General features: G+C 43.1%; 1 protein-coding gene across 2 annotated transcripts in view; it reads left to right on the top strand.

Annotated features, from left to right (window-relative positions):
• The first annotated feature begins 3,996 nt into the window (after nucleotides 1–3,996).
• The window catches only part of CAB39 (calcium binding protein 39), a 92,712-nt gene continuing 76,521 nt past the window's right edge, over nucleotides 3,997–20,187 (top strand). For both annotated transcript variants that reach the window (XM_065930371.1, XM_065930370.1), the window contains exon 1: nucleotides 3,997–4,349. The gene's annotated coding sequence lies outside the window, so the exon portion shown is untranslated. The remainder of the gene's footprint in view (nucleotides 4,350–20,187) is intronic.

The raw sequence follows: 20,187 nt of genomic DNA, 5'->3' as shown, positions 1-20,187 counted from the left end.
TTACTTCCTTGCACACACCCTTCCCTTTCTTGTCCCTTCTTCTCCTCACGGAGTCACGCAGCAAAAAAAAACAAAAACAAAAACAGAAAGTGAAAGTCAGTCAGTCGTGTCTGACTCTTTTGCGACCCCGTGGACTGTACAGTCCATGGAATTCTCCAGGCCAGAATACTGGAGTGGGTAGCCTTTCTTTTTCGAGGGGATCTTTCCATCCTTCCCAGGGATTGAACTCAGGTCTCCTGCATTGCAGGGGGATTCTTTACCTGCTGAGCCACAAGGGAAGCCCAGAATAACCCTGGTTGAATTCAGGTTCCCACCATCCTGTACTTGGACCTTTCTAGGAAATTGTGGCCCCCGAAAAACAGAATGATCCTATTGACCAGCCATTCTGTATACGGTCCCTTCTCCCCTCAAATGTCCAACTCCTCCTCCCCCTGCCTGCTCTGAGCTGATGACCTCGCTTCCTGTTGCCCTGAGAAAACAGAAACCCTCAAGGGAATGTCCAAGCATTCTGGCTCCTCTTCTCCCGGGCTGCCTACCCTCTGTTACTGTGAGTGAACTCTTGCTTTGCTGGTCTCCAAGGTCCGCCCGCTCCCCCCAGCTCCAACTGTGTGCTGTAACCTTCTCTTCTTGCTCACTCCAGGACAACTCTCCAGGAAATGCTGCCCCACCCCAGTCATCATCAAATTTTCCCTCGTTACTGAATCATTCCTATCATCACATAGCTGTCTCTAACAGTTCCTATTGTCAAAACAAAACAAAACGAAATAAAACAAATGAACAAAAAAATTTGTCTCGACTCCACATTCCCTTCTGGCTACCACCTCATTTTTCTGCCCTCCTTTAGAGCAAAGCTTCTTGAAAAAATTGTCTGCACCCGTGGGCTCTCGTCCTAGAGCCCAATTCTTTCTAGAGATCTTTCCAGGTCTCCTTCTTTCTAGAGAATGAGGCTTTCCCACCAACCTCTGCGGAAGCAGCTCTTCCCAAGGCCACTAGTTGCCCCTATGGCCCTGACACCAATGGCCAATCACCAGGACTAACTGTACTTGGCCGGCTAGCTACATTCGGAGGCATTCCTCCTCTATCCCAGCATGCAAAGCTCTCCTGGGCCTGGGCCTCCTCCTGCCATGCTGGCTCCTTTCAGCATCCTTTGCTGGTTCTTGACCTCCCAATGTTGGGGCCTCAACTCACCCTTGGCCTTGTCTTTTATTAGCACTCTCTGCTTAAATGATCTCATCGAACATTGAGATTTTACTTACTCTGTTAGTCACTCTGTCTTGTCCGACTCTTTGTGACCCCATGGACTGTAGCCCACCAGGCTCCTCTGTCCATGGACTTCTCCAGGCAAGAATACTGGAGTGGGTTGCCATTTCCTTCTCCATACTTACTCTGAGGACTCCCCAAATTCTATCTCCAGCCCAGACCTCTCCCCCAAACCCCCGACTTCTACATCGAACTTCCTGCTTGGGTGTCTAATTGACAGCTCAAACTCACTATGTTTTTGTTTTTTAGTCGCTCAGTCGTGTCTGACTTTTTGCAACCCCGTGGACTGCAGCACACCAGGCTCCCCTGTCCTTCACTACCTCCCGGAGTTTGCTCAAACTCATGTCCACTGAGTCGATGATGCCATCCAACCATCTCATCCTCAGTCGTCCCTTTCTCCTCCTGCCCTCAGTCTTTCCCAGCATCAGGGTCTTTCCCAATGAGTCGACTCTTTGCATCAGGTGGCCAAAGTATTGGAGCTTCAGCATGAGTCTTTCCAATGATTATTCAGGGTTGATTACCTTTAGGATTGACTGGTTTGATCTCCTTGCTGACCAAGAGACTCTCAATAGACTTCTTCAGCACCACAGTTCGAAAGCATCAATTTTTGGCACTTAGCCTTCTTTATGGTCTAAATGTATTTCTAAGTTACTCACCTTCATATCTGTTTCGGTTTAAGTCTTGTCCATTTCATCAAATTGTATCTTCCAGTTGCTTGAGAAAACAAAAAACAAACAAAACTTAGAAATCAGCAAAATCACGTCAGCTCCACCTTTTAAATGTGTCTAGAACAGGACCACTTCATTAGTCTTCCACTGGGCTAAGTCTATCTTCTTGTCACTGCAAAAGCTTTCCAACTGGCCTCTTGGGTGAAACTCTCAGGGCTTTCAGGCTAGTCTTCACACCACAACCAGAGTAATTCTTTTGAAATGTCAGACCATGTCCTCTCTCTACTCAAAACACTCCAAACAGCTCCCGTTCTCATTTAGTGTAAATACCAAAGTCCTCACTTTGGCCTATATGGCATCCTCCTCTTCTCAACTCTCCCCTCTTCGTTCAGGGCTCTTGCCTCGGTGGGCTCCAAGGCATCTCCCTCCTCAGGGCGTTAGTTTTTGCTGTTCCTTCTGCCATTCCATATACACAGCTCATAGCAGTCTCTTTCTTCAAATAGCTACCCTGGGCTTCCCAGGGGGCATCATGGTAAAGAATCTGCCTGCCAATGCAAGAGATGCAAGAGACCTGGGTTCTGATCCCTCGATTGGGAAGAGCCCCTGGAGTAGGAAATGGCAACCCACTTCAGTATTCTTGCCTGGAAAATTCCACGGACAGATGGAATTTCATGGACTACAGTCCATGGAGGTTGCAAAGAGTCAGACACAACTGAGCAGGCACGCATGCACCCTTTGTGGGAGCACTGTAAATAACAATACCCTGCACTCTCTCCCTTCCTTAGCCTGTGTGATTTTCTCCACAGCACTGAAAGCCATCTGAAGTAATATATTCAATAAATCAATCAACCACATGCAAACTTACAGGACACCCTATAACCTCTGTGGGTGATGGGTGGTTTAGTCACTAAGTCGTGTCCAAATCTTTGCCACCCCATGGACTGCAGTCTGCCAGGCTCCTCTGTCCATGGGATTTTCCAGGCAAGAATACTGGAGTGGGCTGCCTTTTCCTTCTACAAGGGATCTTCCCGACCCAGGGATCCAACCCGGGTCTCCTGCACTGCAGGCCGATTCTCTACCAACTGAGCTATCAGGGAGATTCGGAAGTCATATATATGTCAATTTATTTATTGTCTGTCTTCAGTCGCTCACTCGTGTCTGACTCTTTGCGACTGCAGCACGCCAGGCCTCCCTATCCATCACTAACTCCCGGAGTTTACTCAAACTCATGTCCACTGAGTCGGTGATGCCATCCAACCATCTCATCCTTTGTCCTCCCCTTCTCCTCCCACCTTCAATCTTTTGGAGCAGGGAATGTTTTGTTCACTGCCCCACCACCTAGCATAGTGTCTGCCACACAGTAGATGCCCAAAAATTCCTGCTCGATTACAAATTAAAAGAAAAGCAACAGAAAGGAATGAAGATACACACGTATGGCAACAGATACAGAGTCTGTTGTCGGAGCTTTGCAATGCATTATCCCGTTCATCCTCATTAGCCAATTATATATTATACTTTTGTGTGACTCTGTGAAGGAACGGAGGAATAAGGACAGGAAATAGCCCATAAGGACTAAACGGTGGAGTGGAGACTGAAATCCAGGCTGTTGCATCACTTTCTACGCTCTTTCTCGGAGGATGCTAAAAATGAGGGTTCTCTCTCCCTCGGAAGTATAAAGGAGTCTACACAAGTCGGCGCCCGACCTTTTAGCAGAAATAAAGCTGTTAAGAGTTCGGGAAGTGGTCGGAGAAAGTGGACGTAGGATTCCTCCAGGAAGAAGTGGTTGCACAGAAGAGATGGAGCTGAGCGCCAACGTTTAAGTGGCAGGTGAAGGGGGAGGAACCCTGGTTCTTGGCTTCCGCTTTTGTCTGCGTCCCTTCCCGCTTCGGCTCTGCGAGGACTCCTACGCGCCCCCGCCCTGAGTCCGCCCGTCCGCCTGGGGGCGCCCGAGGCCAAAGGCGTGGGGCGTGGGGCAGGGGGCGGGGCGTTACGGCGCCGCCCGACGTCGTGCCCTCCGCGGCTGCGCAGTTCGCACGTCAAAGCCGGGCTCGGGCCGGGAACGGGGGTTTCGGGGAGCGGCGCGGCCTGGGGAGCGTCTGAAGCTCCAGGAGCCGGGGGAAGGCGAAGGCAGCAGCGGGCCTCACCGCAAAGTCGCAGCTCGAACGAGTGAACGAAAGCAGCAGCAGCAGCAGCAGTGCGGCGGCCGCCGCGGGAGCATCTGGGCCGCCGTCCTCCCGCGCAGCCGCCGCCGCCGCCGCAGGATCCTGTCGCCGGGAGCAGGAGCGGGCGGAAGACAACGGAGGGGCCGAGCGCCCGAGCCGCGCCGCGGGGACCGAGCGAGCAGCCCGAGGCGGCGGCGGCCGCCGAAGACGGGGACGGCGACGACGCGGAGGCGGAGAGGGAGCCGCCCGGCCCAGCCCCGTGAGTGACCCGCCGGCCCGACCCCGCTCGCGGCGCGGACGCCAAGCCTGGCTTCCGCCTCCCTACGGCCCCGGCCCCGGCCCCGAGGCTGCCTCCATTTTCTCCGGTTGGCAGTGGCTGGTGCCCCCCCCCCCCCAACTCCGGCCCAGGAATCGGCGGGAGCGGCCTGGCCTGCCCGCTCTCCGCCCGGCCCGGGCCCCTCGCGGGAGCCTTCCCAATTCCCCGTCCCTCCTCCCAATCTCGTCCTATCCGGCGCGGCGCCCAGGGGCCTGCGGCCCGGGGCTCCGGGGGCCCCGTGTGCCCCTATCCGCCCTACGCCGTTCTCTGGCAGGGCTGTCGGCGCCCGGGGTTGGGGGGGAGGACGTCCGGGGCCCGGGCTGAGCCAACTGTCACTCCCACCGCACCAGGGCTCGGGGCCGCCGCGCTCCTCGCCCCCTGGTAAACTTCCCTGTGACTCGGAGGCGGGCGAGCATCTCTGCGATCTTCCTCTTGGGAACACCGCCTAACCGATTTCTGGTGCGGCCGGAGCGTTTCCCCGGGTTCGGTTGGACCAACCTGCGCGCTGACTCTGCTTGCAGGCGCCACCCCCGCCCTCCGGTCGGTCGGCGCCGGAGGGACTCTAAAGGTGAACCTGGGCCCCGGGCCCCCCGCCCCCCTTCCCACCCTACCCCCCGCCACCCTCAGGGGGGACCTTAGGCGCTCTTGGTGCTGGAGATAAGGCACGATACCGGGAAGGAGGCGATAAGTCCTGTGAAAGACCAACAAAATGCTAAGAAAGGTACCCGGGAAAGACCAGGACCGATCGATCACACCCTTCCGCCTAGTAGAAATCTGGAAGACTTCCTGGGCGAGGCGGTACACAGCCGATCTTGAAGGCCCTGTGGGGATTTGGGAGAGAGGAGGGTTTGCAGAAGAGAACAGTGTGTGGAGGGGCAGCAAAGCTAGAGAGGGACAAAGGTAAAAATGTACAGTCTAGGAATAGTAGATAATGCAATTGGTAGCGTAAGGCCACGATGAGGAGTGGCGTGGTGGGGGTGGGTCGCCACAGTCGTTTGGGGTCCACATCTTGGAATACTGTAGAGGAGCTGTTTGAGTGGCATTCTAAGGAAAACTTAAGAGCTCATTTCTGAGTTCTTCATGGGCCTAGAAATGGAAGCTGGGGAATATTAAAGGCGTTCCTGTGAAAGAAAGGAGAGAAGGAGGCCCAGTAAAGAGTTGACATTCTGTGCCTTGAATATAATGCACTTTGAGATAGATTTTGACAGCTTTCTGGATGTTCAGATAAATCCATGTCCAGGCTAGGTCAAAGTACCTTTTGCAAAAAAACTTCATTAGATATCAGACTTTTAAGTAGTAATGGAAAGGTGTGTATAAAATGAGATGTTTCTGTTGGTACGGTTCGCTAAAATGCATCAGAACTACTCGCACTGTGTATTAGATGCCTACATTTTGGGACTGCTGAGCTGAACATAACTCAGTTCTTTGAGATGGTGTTTGTGAAAGGCAATATAAATGGATATTTTAAAAAATCAGATTGTTACTAATAAAAAGTTGGACATAGAAACTTCTTGTAGAAAGGTAAACATTTCTTTATTAGTTTTTTAGTTATGAAAATATTTATAGGAGAACTAGAAGTGAAAGTCTTTGGCTTTATTTTGTTCCCTTTTTACAGATAACTAGCAAATAAAGCCCTTGTATTTGAAGTCTAAAAAGTCTGTGGAAGCAGCTTACAACCGGTGTTGGTTTTGTGAACACTTATTTGTTGTTTGCTTATATGACAAGTGAATGTCAATTTTTTCAGTTAAAAAGACAGACTTGTAAAATGCAGGAAGTATTGTAAAACTTTAAAAAATTATCTTCTGTAATCTTATCGCTTAGATTTTGTTCTTGTTAACATTTTTGCATATTTCCTTTTTATTTTTTCTATTTTTTCTTTACACAATGAAATAAACTATATAAATACAGATATATATATGTATGGTTTTTATTAGGCTTTTCCTTTTTGTCACCGAATATCTTCATATAAAAATATTTTTACCCAGATGTAAGGGAAATCTTCTTAAGTGTATTATTTTTTTTCTGTCAGGATTGACTTATTTACCTCAGATAAAATGCAGTGGTCAGGCTTAGTAATTATTGCTGAGGCAGAACTTTTTGTAAAGCCTTCTTGTTTGAAGACTGTTAACTTTTCTGTAAGATTTGGATCCTGTTGCTTATTGAATAAAGAAAGGTTTTATCATTTCGAATGTGTGCTGTCATCAGGTACAGAAGAGATCACATATTTCTGCTTTATGAGTGGATGTAATTTTAAAAAGGCACTATAAAAAGAGTAGTTTCATAGCTGGTTTAATATCTCCCATACACTGTGATGTACCTCCCCCACCCACCACATCCCACCTCCCCCTACCCCTGAAAATGTCTTTATACTAAGCCCATTCATCTAACCTTTTGATCATGACATCACAAAGATTCAGGCTATGTATTTGATTTTTCTGTTGGTATTTCTTTGTGAAATACAGAATTTGTCGTGAAATAATTTGCTGCTGTTAAAACTTTCATGGCAGATCACTGTAGTTCATTCTCAGGTTCTTATTTAAGCCCGTTTTCTCTTGTGCTTTACAGTCAGTGAGGTCTCTATTTCTGTTTCTCACGGCATTTAAAGTGGGATACTGAGTTAGAGTGTGTAAGTTTTCATAAGGTTAATATAAAACAATAGCTGAGAAAGCCCAGTTTAACTATGGGGCTTGGTTTTATAATATGGTTTCACTTGTTTTATGTATGTATTTATTTTTTGGCCACACTCTATGGCATGTGGGATCTTAGTTCCCAGGCCAGGGATCGAACTTGTGTCCCCTGGCAGAGTCTTAATCACTGGACTGTCACGGAAGTCCGAATGTGATTTTATTTGAATCTTTTATGTTGTAAATGTGTATACCACACGGCATCCTTTATTACTTTTGAATATTTATTAAAGTGTTTTTCTTTGGATAAACTTCTTTAGGTTATGTGTGTGTGTGTTAGTTGCTCAGTCATGCCCAACTCTTTGTGACCCCCATAGACTGCTGCCTACCAGTCTCCTCTGTCCATGGGATTCTCCAGGCAAGAATACTGGAGTGGGTTGCCATTTCCTTCTCCATCTTTTTGTTATAGGTTTCCGCAGTAACTGCCATACTATGCCAGGAGCCTTTTTTCCAGGAGAAGTTGATCCAATTCACAGTTGTACCATCTGCCATAAAAATATAGACACAAACCCAAATCCCCTCACTTTGGCAGGGAAAACTAAAATCCAGTATAGGGCAGGACTTCCTGTCAGGTAGTATCTTCTGGCTACCTTTCCAATGATCTTTTAAAAATCAGTTTCCCTCCTTTCCATGGCTCCTTTTACTTAGAACTTTGATTATATGGGTGTTGTTGGGTATTAATAGAAATAGGAATCCTGTAGGTGGATTAGTATAGATAATGGCAAAATGTTGGTAAAACTTTATGTGATGAAATTATGGAAAAGATCAAATCTTTGAACCTCTGGATTAGATTGCTCGTGATTTCTTTTGTTACTATTGAGGTTATAAAGATCTTGTATTTGTGTGAATGCATATCAAACCAAGTAGCCTAAATATTGCATAACAATTTAGTCATTGGTCTATATTTTTTATTGAAAAGAAGACTGGTTTTGGAGCCATCCTTAATTTAAAAAGGAATTGAGCTGTGTGAGTTCTTATTTTATGTGTCTTACCACTCAGATGACCATCCAGCTGGACCCTAATCACTACCTTTATCAGTCCGTAGTATGAGGGCAGAGCAAAGTGAGGCAAATGTCTGTACCACCGGTATTTATAGAGTAGATCCTTCTGGAAGTAAACGCTAAATGTTGTTTCTGTTTCTTGGGCCTCCCAAAGATTCTGAAAAGTTACTGTAAGACTGGGCAGCAGATGATAGATTCTGGTGATGAAGACAGCTTATTGCAGTCAGCATTTTTGGGAGGAGGGGGTGTGTGTGCGTACATATGTGCGTGTGTGTTGTCCTTCAATGTACCGTTTCTACTCTGTTGCGCTTCCTGGCCCTACTGTGCTTTTTAATTTTCTCTTGAGATCGGGATGAGGGGATGGCAGAATTGTGGTTTTTAGCAACTGTGATGTCAGGTTGGCAGAGGAAGGAAGAGCGGCATACAGAGAATTGCAGGAAATCAGTCAGGTGTGAAGTAGCTCCAAAGGGGAGAGGTCCAGCCTGCCCTGGTCATTTATGTTGGGCAGCGGCTGGCACATACCTGTTTTCATAACCCTTCATACACTGTGTCTAATTTGAGATTTCGATGCTCCGAATACAGCGTTTAAGTTGTAGGTTTGTGTGTGCTTCTGTGTATGTACATGTGCATTTTCCTGTGTGCAGTTACGAAGGCAGAAAAATCCGGTTAACCAATATTTAGTGGCAGTCTGGTTTTATACGATAATTATTCTTTAGGAGCATTATCCAGTAGATATATTTTTGATGACCAGGGAAGTATGATAATGTTAAAGCAGCATCCCAACACTTTGATTATTTTGATAAAATATTTGTCTGAGAAACAAAATACACATTTTGTAGCTTGATCTTAATCAAGTTGCTACTTTATTACTTTGTTTAATGATCTGTAGCTTGTTCTTTTACAGGGTACTGTTAACATGTTAGTCACTGTTCTCTCCCTCCACAGTAGATTATTTGTCAGCTGTATTTAGGCACAAGGAGGAAATAGCGTGAACAGATTTTCATTTACATCTCTACAGTTTAAGACCCTCTCTGGGATTTATAGGATTCTGAGAGCCGGTGTCACTAGTGGTTAAAAGCACCGATGCAGCCAGACTCCTGCATTGTTGAACCCTCACCCCCTCCTGTGGGCTGTGTAACTAGGTGAATTCCTTCACTTCTCTGTAGCTTAGAGTCCTTGGATAGGTATAGACCCGCAGGTCCTCAACCTCCAGGTCATGGACCAGTACTTCCTGTCAGATCAGGAGTGGCATTAGATTAGAAATAAAGTGCACAATAAATGTAATGTGTTTGAATCATCTCGAAACCAGCCCCCTGCTTCCCAGTCCCTGGAAAAATTGTCTTCCCCGAAACCAGTCCTGGTGCCAAAAAGGTTGGGACTGCTGCTGCTATAGAGCATCCGAGAAGACTGTAGGGGATTAAATGAGTTACTGTGTCTAGAGTGTTTAGAACAGGGCCCGGCACACACCAAGTTTTGAGCAAGTGTTTGAACCCAGATCCGTCTCACTTCAAAAAGTGGGCACCCGGAAACAGCATGACTCTCTCATGTGAAATAGTTTTGTTTCCCTCCTTAGGGTCTTGGCTTCTTTCTGACTGTTTTTGATTTAGTACTTTAGAATGAAGGTTTGTATGTGTACCCTAACGTGGTGATGGTGCTGATGCTGGACTGTTTCTAGTAGAAGAAACGTGAGAGCTTTGGGAACCCTGTGGTCGGAATGGTTCTTTCCACACCGTGGCTGGAGCAGCAGGTGGCTGCCTTGGAGCTGTAACTGGCAGAGCTTTCTCAAAGTAGAGTCACTTGCTCAGGGTTGTGCTGCTTATTAGTTGCAGGGCTGGTGTAGAACCTGATTCTCTCCTCTTTATCCAGTTTGCTTGAAAGTTAGTTTTATACTTTATGTAGTAGTCTATTTGAAATTTTTCACCAACATCTGCAAAGATTGTATTCATATGTTAAATGCTTTATGCACATAGTCCTTTTTTTTTTAAGGAGTTTAATATACTATTGTTTGTAATTATGATGTAGCTAGCAAGTTTTTTTTGTTAGGCGGAGCTAATTGTAAGAATATGAAGTTGAAATAGAATCAAGTAGTATTATATATTATATTCATTATAGACGGAAGCGAAAGTGAGGGCATGTCCAAGGGCACACAGACATTGCACAGTTGAGCAGGGATTTGAACCCCGATCTGCCTGATGCTAAGTGTGTGCTCGCCAAAACACGGCGTTTGCTGTTGTTAGGTCGCTAGGTCCTGTCCGCCTCTTTGCAACCCTCTTGTGGTCTGTAGCCTGCCAGGCTCCTCTGTCCATGAGACACACGATGACTCTCTCCTATGAAATAGTTTTATTTCCTTTCTTAGGGTCTTAGTTTCTTGCTGACTTATTTGGTTCAATAACTTTAGAATGAAAGTTTGTAAATAGACCCTAATGGGGGCATTAATCGGTTTCTAGGCAGCAACCACATATTGTAACAGAATGAGATGTTGTATTCTAAATGCTTTAGTTACATAGAGTCATAATTTGATGAGTGGTTTATAGGTTTATTTGGCCGGTAAGTAGTGTTTGTTTTCCATGTTAGTCTTACAGAGGAGATGAGAGACCTTGTGTTATAGTGGGCAGTGCAGAAGCCTGGTAGATTGAAAGGTTTCTGGGCTGGGTCCTGACTTGTTCGCTAATCTTGTCACTCTGGGTGAGTCTTTCCACCTCTCTAGGCTTCAGTTATCCCAGTATTATACTCAGGGGACCAGACTGAAAAGCCCTTTCAGTCTCTTTTGCTCTTTTTTTCAGTGATCCTATGTGTAAGCTTTCTGTAGGCTTTTTCCCCCTCTCCTGGACACCTCTCCTTTTACTTGTGGTCTTAAAGTCAACTTTCTTTACGTGAGCTCTGAGGCCATGCTCTTAACTTTTTTTTCTGCTGGTTGTGTCTGATGCTTCATATTATTTCACTACTACTGTATTGCTTCAGGTAATAGTATATCAAAATCTATTTTTCCCCCCAAATTTTCTTTTTTTATACTTATGAATAAATGATTGGGAACTAATATTTGTTACTAAGCTTAGTAAGTTAATGATAAACAAATCTTCAAGCCTCGTAACTAGTTTCATTTGTCAGCTTTTAAGCAGTATATGTTGTAAAGTTCTGTGAGCTGTTTTGGGGAAAGGGAAAATATTAACTGAAGGCAGTGTGAGTGGAAAAGAAAGGGCCCATAATGTAGAAACCAATTGGAAGATGTGAAGAACATGCCTAAGATATTAATAGTGTTCTTTGGTTGTATTGGTACTAATCCTCCACCTGTGAAGGGGTGGTAGGCTGGCCTAGATAGGATTGTTTCCAGCCCAGAGTTCTGTTACTGATAAGAGATGAGAGCAGTATTCACCATCCCTGAACATTTATAGCTCCTCAGACATCTGATGAATGTGTTTGTTCCGCAGGCAGTTTTTATTGCCTGTTATACTGGTCCTGTTCTGTATGCCAGTCTCAGAGTTTCCAGGTAAATAGCTCTTCCCCTCTTTGATGGCATGTTAAGAGCTAGTTTATGACTGTGGATTCTCCAACAGGGAGACAGCAACTCAGGTCACAGAAATGATCCTTGCAGATCACTTGTGTGCATGCTTGCCAAGTCACTTCAGTTGTATTGGACTCTTTGCAACCCTATGGACTGTAGCCCACCAGGCTCCTTTGTCCATGGGATTCTCCAGGCAAGAATACTGGAGTGGGTTGCCGTACTCTCCTCTAGAGGATCTTCCCATCCCAGGGACCAAACCCATGTCTCTTACATCCCCTGCACTGGCAGGCAGATTCTTTCCCACTAGTGCCACCTGGGAAGCCCTACAGATTGTTTGGCTGTTTCTTTGCAGTATGGTTTTTTTCTCTATTCTGTATGTGTTTGTGTGTGTGTGTGTGTGTGACACATTCCTCCTGAGTATGTAGGTTTTTGTATCAATAGATTTCCTATGTAAATTTTGTACAATAGATTGTAATATAGTTGAGTTGCTGGTTTTCTTTTAACCTTTTTGCATATCTCTTTTTCCCTCTTCCCCCATATCCTGTTTTCAGAGTATGATACATTGTTTCTGTAAGTATTTATTAAATGATTCAGTTGTATAGTATTCTGGTAAAACTACTCAACAGAGATGAAATACTTAACCAAAGCACAGTTTTCTGTATTTTATTTCTCTCTGCTATCTTTATACTTATTTGATTGAGGTTTCTTGCTGTAAAGCTGAAGCTTATTAGGGTCTCCTTTGTCCTGATAAGTTCACATAAAGCAGTATTTCCTTAATTGTGTTTTGCAGAACACTAGTCTTAGGAGAGATTGCTAGTTGGTGGGAGAGGTTCCAGAGAAATTTTAAGTTTAGGAAAGCACTGGATTAAAAACAGTTAATCAGTTTTTATTTTTTGATGATGGTTGTGTTACTGTGTTTCTGCAGAGCTTTTCAGAGTTTTAATAATGTGCATTATGACTGTCCAGGAGGGACTGCAATGTGCAGTATTTCACCATTTGTCAAGTGCACTTGGTCACAGAAACATCTTCTTTCCCCAGGAAATGACCACAGACACCTTGAAGGGAGGGGTCTATTAGAACATGATTTGGAAAACTCTCTTATTTTCATACTTATTAGTATGAATTCAAAACATTTGCTTTTTAATTGTAATGATTACTTACAAGTTGGAATTCAACTAAGATTGAATAATTTATTTTCAATTATGTTTGAAAGAATGAATATCTTAGATGAGTGACTTTTCAAGCCTTTTTTTTTTTTTTAACTTCAGCCCATAGTGAGAAATTACATTTTTGATCAATGACCCAGCACATATATTAACACACTGTCAAAACTGAAAAAGAAGTTTCATGAAATAATACTTAGGCCTTCCTATGTACAATGAGTGCATTCTGATACTTTTTATTCTGTTTTTAAATGTATGTTCAGTTCAGTTCAGTCACTCAGTCATGCCCGACCCTTTGCGACTCCATGAATTGCAGCATGCCAGGCCTCCCTGTCTATCATCAACTCTTGGAGTCTACCCAAACCCGTGTCCATTGAGTCGGTGATGCCATCCAGCCATCTCATCCTCTGTCGTCCCCTTCTCCTGCCCCCAATCCCTCCCAACATCAGGGTCTTTTCCAATGAGTCAGCTCTTCACATGAGGTGGCCAAAGTACTGGAGTTTCAGCTTCAGCATCAGTCCCTCCAATGAACACCCAGGACTGATCTCCTTTAGGATGGACTGGTTTGATCTCTTTGTAGTCCAAGGGACTCTCAAAGAGTCTTCTCCAACACCATTGTTCAAAAGCATCAATTTTTCGGCGCTCAGCTTTCCTCACAGTCCAACTCTCACATCCATACATGACCACTGGAAAAACCATAACCTTGACCAGATGGACCTTTGTTGGCAGAGTAATGTCTCTGCTTTTTAATATGCTGTCTAGGTTGGTCATAACTTTCCTTCCAAGGAGTAAGCAAGCGTCTTTTTAACTTCATGGCTGTTATTAGGTCCTAAAATAATTCCCTATTCAGTTTGAGAAACACTTTGAGATTACATGAATTTATAAACTCTTTAAGATGTTAGGGTGAGAAGATACTGTCAAGATTGTTTTGTGAGTGGGAAAACTAGAGCTTAGCCTGCAAGAGGAAAGGCTCTGGCCTTAGAATTCCTGGATTCAGATTCTGGTTGTTTGCTTGGGCAGGGTGTTCAGTGCCCATTCTGCCTCAGCTCTCTCATCAGTAAAATAACGAGAGTAGAACCTATGCATGCAGTAGTCCTGAGGACTCGGTAAGAAATACTTTGCATAACATGTCTGATAGACTCTTAAGTGCCCCAAACCTCATAGCTTTTATGATTACTGAAGTTCAAAAACTCCTTCCGCTGCACTGTACATACTTTCGAAACTATTTTAGGACTTTGAAAGTGTTAAAGTGGCCTTCAAGTGAACCTGAACTCTTTTTTGATACGTAGCTGGATATGTCATTTGTTCTGATGTTGCTGCCGCTGCTGCTAAGTCGCTTCAGCCGTGTCCGACTCTGTGCGACCCCATAGACGCCAGCCCACCAGGCTCTGCTGACCCTGGGACTCTCCAGGCACGAACACTGGAGTGGGTTGCCATTTCCTTCTGCAATGCATGAAAATGAAAAGGGAAAGTGAAGTCGCTCAGTCGTGTCCGACTCTTGGTGACCCCATGGACTGCAGCCCACCAGGCTCCTCCGTCCATGGGGTTTTCCAGGCACGAGTACTGGAATGGGGGGCCACTGCCCTCTCCGCTTCCGATGTTGGCCCTCTGGAATACTAAGCTTTAGAAGAGCCGCAGAGTGGAAGTTGCTTAGTTGTGCCCCAGCTCTCGGCCACCCGATGGACTGTAGCCCACCAGGCTCCTCTGTCCATGGGATTTTCCAGGCAAGAAAACTGGAGTGGGTAGCCATTCCCTTCTCCAGGGATCTTCCTGACCCAAGGATTGAACCAGGATCTCCTGCATCGCAGGTGGATTCTTTACCATCTGAGCCACCAGGGAAGCTATTCAGTTCAGTTCAGTTCAGTTCAGTTCAGTCCCTCAGTCATGACTCTTTGCGACCCCATGAATCGCAGCACACCTATTAGGACCCAGTTAAAGTTGATTTGCCTCATAATTGCTTCATGCCATATTCTTGTATTTTTTAAACTATTTGTAACAATATCTTAAGTTTAGAATAATCTTTCTTTATAGCATGTAGTTAAATACAAATAAGTACATACCTATATCAGTGATTAATTTAGTATTCTTACAGTTGTAGTTCACTGAAAGAAGGACAAGGTAAAGTTTGCTGTTTCCTGTTATATCTCTTTTTCTGCAGTTTTTTAAATCCCCCTCTCAATATTTTATAATGCTATTGGGGGTTTAATTTTTGTGTCCTAACCTAAGAAAAGGAATATTTAGAGGGTGTTAACAATGGCAGAGGCCAAATCAGTTTTTAGACTACTCTCCATCATTCTGAACTTAGCTGGCTACTGCAGACATTTTTGTCACTTACTGAGGCATTTTCATTGTCTATCCCTGATTATATTTTCTCTTTTTGTTTCTTTAATTGCCCATTTGTCCTCAGTTTGACCAGAAGTTGCTGAAATGAGAGTTTCTAATGAACATTATTGAGGCAGACCAATTCAGTATTAAAGAGGCATCTGTGCTTACGTAAGCAAAAGGAGTGAGGTGAAAAGAATAAATATACTAACATGGCACATGTGTGTTACCTGCTGGTATAAAGTTTAAGACCTCTTTATATATCTGCCTCATTTAATCCTGTAATCTATTTTCATTCCCTTGTTTTCAGTTGAGAAAGAGAAGCTCCGTAATTGACCTGAAGTCACACCCCTAAGAGGGGCCCTGGATGTGAAACCCTGGTCGCAGCGGGCACGCTCATGTCCCACCGTGCTGTTGTTTTCACCACAAGCTGTTGGAATGTCGGCTCATCCCAGAACATAGGGAATTTCTGTTACAGAAACAAATGACGTCAAGGTTTTTTGGTCAGCACATGTGATATCCTAGGATGCTGAGAGGACTTTCACATTGCCGAGTAACTGTTGGTGGTCTTTGAGGAGCTGTGAAGAGAGGGATCTGTGTAGGGAGAGGAGGGAAGCTCATGTACTGTACTTCCAAAAAAGGAAAAGGCGGAATCCACCACTCATAGGCACTGAACTCAGTGTTGATTGCTGGACAGGTTCCAGAAGGGGGGCGGCCTTAGCAAGGTGCTGATTTCCAGAGGCTACTGTCCATGTATTAACTCTTTCTTTTCCTCCTAGGATTCTGTTAAGTTCTTGGATAATGAGCATGTAGCCAAAGTACGGATCTGTAATGGTTCATAGTTTCATTCATATTTGAGATTGACTGAAAAAATGTTCAATCATACAATTTAAGTTGAAATATCTTTTAGGACTTAGAAATCATTTTGATGTCTTTACAAAATCATCTTACTTATATTATGTTCATTGTATTAGAATATAGCTTCATAGTAATATGCTTTTCCTAAGCTGCATCTGGCAAGTCAGTCTCAGAAACAGTAGCCCTGTGCCTTGCCTTCTCAAATAGGCGAGAAGGAACTAGATCTTGTCCCATCTTCCTGTATGTGCACACAGCAAAGTAAATATTAGTACTTCCTAGTTTTATGCTGTTAAAATCATTCATCCCTGTTCCCTGAGATTGGTTGTAACCATTTGTTTATTCAAGAGTTAGTTGTCTTGCTCCTGAAGACGGTCTAGTGAGTGACTGGAAGTGGGTTGATGGGAAGAGGACTGGACAATAGGAGCATGCACTCTGCCCTCTCGAAAGCTAAAAGCTTACCGAGAGGGAGCTGAGGGTGACAAATGTTAGCTTTTTTCTTGTTTATCTTATGAAAGTTCTCACACTACTGAGTGTCCTTATCCTAGGATATCATAGGTGTTAGAAAGGGCACAACTATCTTTTGCAGATGCTTTTTAAGAAGAGGAAGGAATAAGGAATAGGGAAGAGGAACAAGACATAGCAGTACATCCAGAAGGAAGTGACCAGAGAGAGTCAGTAGCTCTAAATTTGTATGTCATGTGCAACTTTGAAAGAGCTGATGATGAAAGCGGAACTGGTTGCTCTTGGGGATTGTTTTGAGCTGGAGCACTTGAATAGTGTGTTAATATGAAGTATAGTAAATGTATGTTAAAGGCCATGTCCTCCCCACCAAAAAAGGGAGGGGAGCTTCAGACCTCTATAATAGAGAAATGATAAGTTCTTTTAAAAATCTTGAAATACTTATCAATGATCTATCTTGATAATTTTAGATCTAGAAAAATACCAGAAGATGTAAAATTCATTTTTAAAAGGTAGCGTGAACTCTTAAAAACATAATAAAATAGAAGAATGACAACCTGATAAGACATCACAAAAGAAGAAAACTGTTTCAATTTCACATATCAAAATAACCATGAAAATTCTCAATAAAGCACCAGCAAATTTAATTAAGTAGGAAATTCTCTTAATTAAAGAAGACAAAGGACATGTAACACTTGGTATTTACTGTGTGCCCTTGTTCTAATATATTATCTCAGTTCACAGTCCTCAAAACTACCAATGACATTTTTCACCGAACTAGAAAACAATTTCACAAATCACATGGAAGCACAAAAGACCTCAAATAGCCAAATCGGTCTTGAGAAAGAAGAATGGAGCTGAAGGAATCAACCTTCCTGACTTCAGGTTATACTACAAAGCTGTAGTCATCAAGACAGTATGGCACTGGGACAAAAACAGAAATATAGACCAATGGAACAAGATAGAAAGCCCAGAAATAAACCTATGCACCTATGGGTACCTTATTTTTGACAAAGGAGGCAAGAATATACATTGGAGCAAAGACAGCCTCTTCAATAAATGGTGCTGGGAAAACTGGACAAGTAAGAGAATGAAATTAGAACACTTCCTAGCACCATACACAATGATAAACTCAAAATGGAATAAAGACCTAAATGTAAGACCAGAAACTATTAAACTCTTAGAGGAGAACATAGGCAGAACACTCAGTGACATAAGTCAAAGCAGGATCCTCTATGACCCACCTCCTAGAGTAATGGAAATAAAAATAAAAATAAACAAGTGGGACCTGATTTAACTTAAAAGCTTTTGCACAGCAAAGGAAGCTATAAGCAAGGTGAAAAGACAACCCTCAGAATGGGAGAAAATAATAGCAAATGAAAAAATGATAAAAGATTAATTTCCAAAATATACAGGCAGCTCATACAACTCAATACCAGAACAACAAACAACCCAATCAAAAAGTGGGGAAAAGACCTAAACAGACATTTCTCCAAAGAAGACATACAGATGGCTAACAAACACATGAAAAGATGTTCAACATCGCTCATTAGTAGAGAAATGCAAATCAAAACTACAATGAGATAACACCTCATACCAGTCAGAATGGCCGTCATCAAAAAGTCTACAAACAATAAATGCTGGAGAGGGTGTGGAGAAAAGGGAATGCTCTCGCACTGTTGGTGGGAATGTAAATTGATACAGCCACTATGGAAGACGGTATGGAGAGTCCTTAAAAAACTAGGAATAAAACTACCATATGACCCAGCAATTCCACTCCTAGGCATATACCCTGAGAAAACCAAAACTGAAAAAGACACATGTATCCCATTGTTCTTTGCAGCACTGTTTACAATAGCTAGAACAGGGAAGCAACCTAGATGTCCACAGATGAATGGATAAAGAAGTTGTGGTACATATACACAATGGAATATTACTCAGCCATAAAAAGGAACACATTTGAGTCAGTTCTAATGAGGTGGATGAACCTAGAGCCTATTATACAAAATGAAGTAAGTCAGAAAGAGAAAGATAAATATCATAGTCTAACACATACATACGGAATCTAGAAAAATGGTACTGAAGAATTTATTTACAGGGCAGCAGTGGAGAAACAGACATAGAGAATAGACTTATGGAGAGAGGGGAGGAAAGGGTGAGATATATGGAAAGAGTAACATGGAAACTACCAAAAAAAAAAAAAAGACAAAGGACATGTAACACTTGGTATTTACTATATGCCCTTGTTCTAATATATTGTCTCAGTTCACAATCCTCAGAACAACTCAGAAAGGAGGTTGTCAAAAAGGAGGTTGTTATTATTACCCTCGTTTTACGAGTGACAGAATTTAGGCCAAGAAGTTAAAATAATCTGCCCCTGGACAAATTGCCAGTGAGTCGCAGAGCCTGGTTTTTGAACCCTTGCAGTCTGGTACCAGCATACATTGAGCATGTTGTATCATGTTAATATAGCCAAGATAACAATGTTAATTCAACAGTTCTTGTTGCTTATGAACTCTTTAAAAGCTGGTAGGAGATAAAAGAATATCTTAAATCAACAGCAAGCAACCTACTAATTGGAAAACACTAGTAGAATTCCCCTTGAAATCAGAAAATGAAACAAGCCTGCCCTACAACTTTAGCATTATCCTGGCCAATGCAAGATACATCAAATAAAAAGTACAACTGTTTGAAAAAATGGTGCAGCTATATTTGGAGATGTTGCAGTGTTAAACCTAGGAAAACCAACAGAATCAATTGAAAGACTAAGAGTTCAATAAGGTAGCTGTATACCACATAAAAACACTTAAAAGTTGGTAGCATTTTTCTTGTTAGCAATATCCAGTTCTAAAAATACTGGGAGGACAATCTCATCATAGCAACCAAAAATCAAATTCGTAAGTTGAGGGGATTGCTAAGAAATGTTTGGGATCTCTGAAATAAACTCGTATAAATTTAACTGAATGAAAAAAAGACTTAAAGATGGAGAGTTACCATGTTCTTGAATGTGAATACTGAATGTTATGAAGAAAGAAAATCTCCCAAATTAAATTAGTGTATCTTGGCCAGAGAGTATAGCCAGATTTTTAAGAAGTCACCTTAGGGAGTTTAGTGAAAGATATAAATAAATGTACCTGCTACATAAGTGAAATCATACATCACTGGGAAGGAAGAAGGATTATTTAGCAAAAGAGTTTTAGATAATTGGTTATCTGTTCTTTGGGAAAATCAATTTTGATAACTAAGCTACCCTTTTATGAAAATAAACCTGATGGGAGAATGAATTTAAAAACATAAATTAGGAAGGACATTTATATGAGTATTTATCAGACCTTTGAATGAGAAGCAGGCTTATTTCCATTGCTATCAAGTGATCGAAAGGGGAAAAAAAAAAAACTAAGGTTAAATATGTGAAAAAACGTTGCATGATATAGAAGGTTAATCTTTACTTCAGTATAGTAAAAGCTCATGCATACTGATAACTGCCATTTATTAGTAAGCCCTCCCTATGTTTTAAATGCAACCCTGCGTGTTTTATTCATGTTAAAGCATTTGTAAATAAACAAGACTCAGAAGGTAAATGTTTTGCCCAAGAGTTTTTGTGTATACTTCTACTAAATGGTGGAACTTGGATTTGAACTTGGGTCTGATAAGAGCTTATGCTGTCAACTCTTAAAAGATGTTGTTTTTCAAACAGGTTGCTAGGCCTTGCTGTCAGTGGAGAGTGCTTTACCCTTGCTAGATCAGGGTAAATGTTGTCTGGTCATAGGGGAGGCAATTTAGTAGGGGTAA

Source organism: Muntiacus reevesi, chromosome 3 (genome assembly GCF_963930625.1).
Source record: "Muntiacus reevesi chromosome 3, mMunRee1.1, whole genome shotgun sequence".
NCBI lineage: Eukaryota > Metazoa > Chordata > Mammalia > Artiodactyla > Cervidae > Muntiacus > Muntiacus reevesi.
This window is presented reverse-complemented; position numbering and strand designations above follow the sequence as displayed.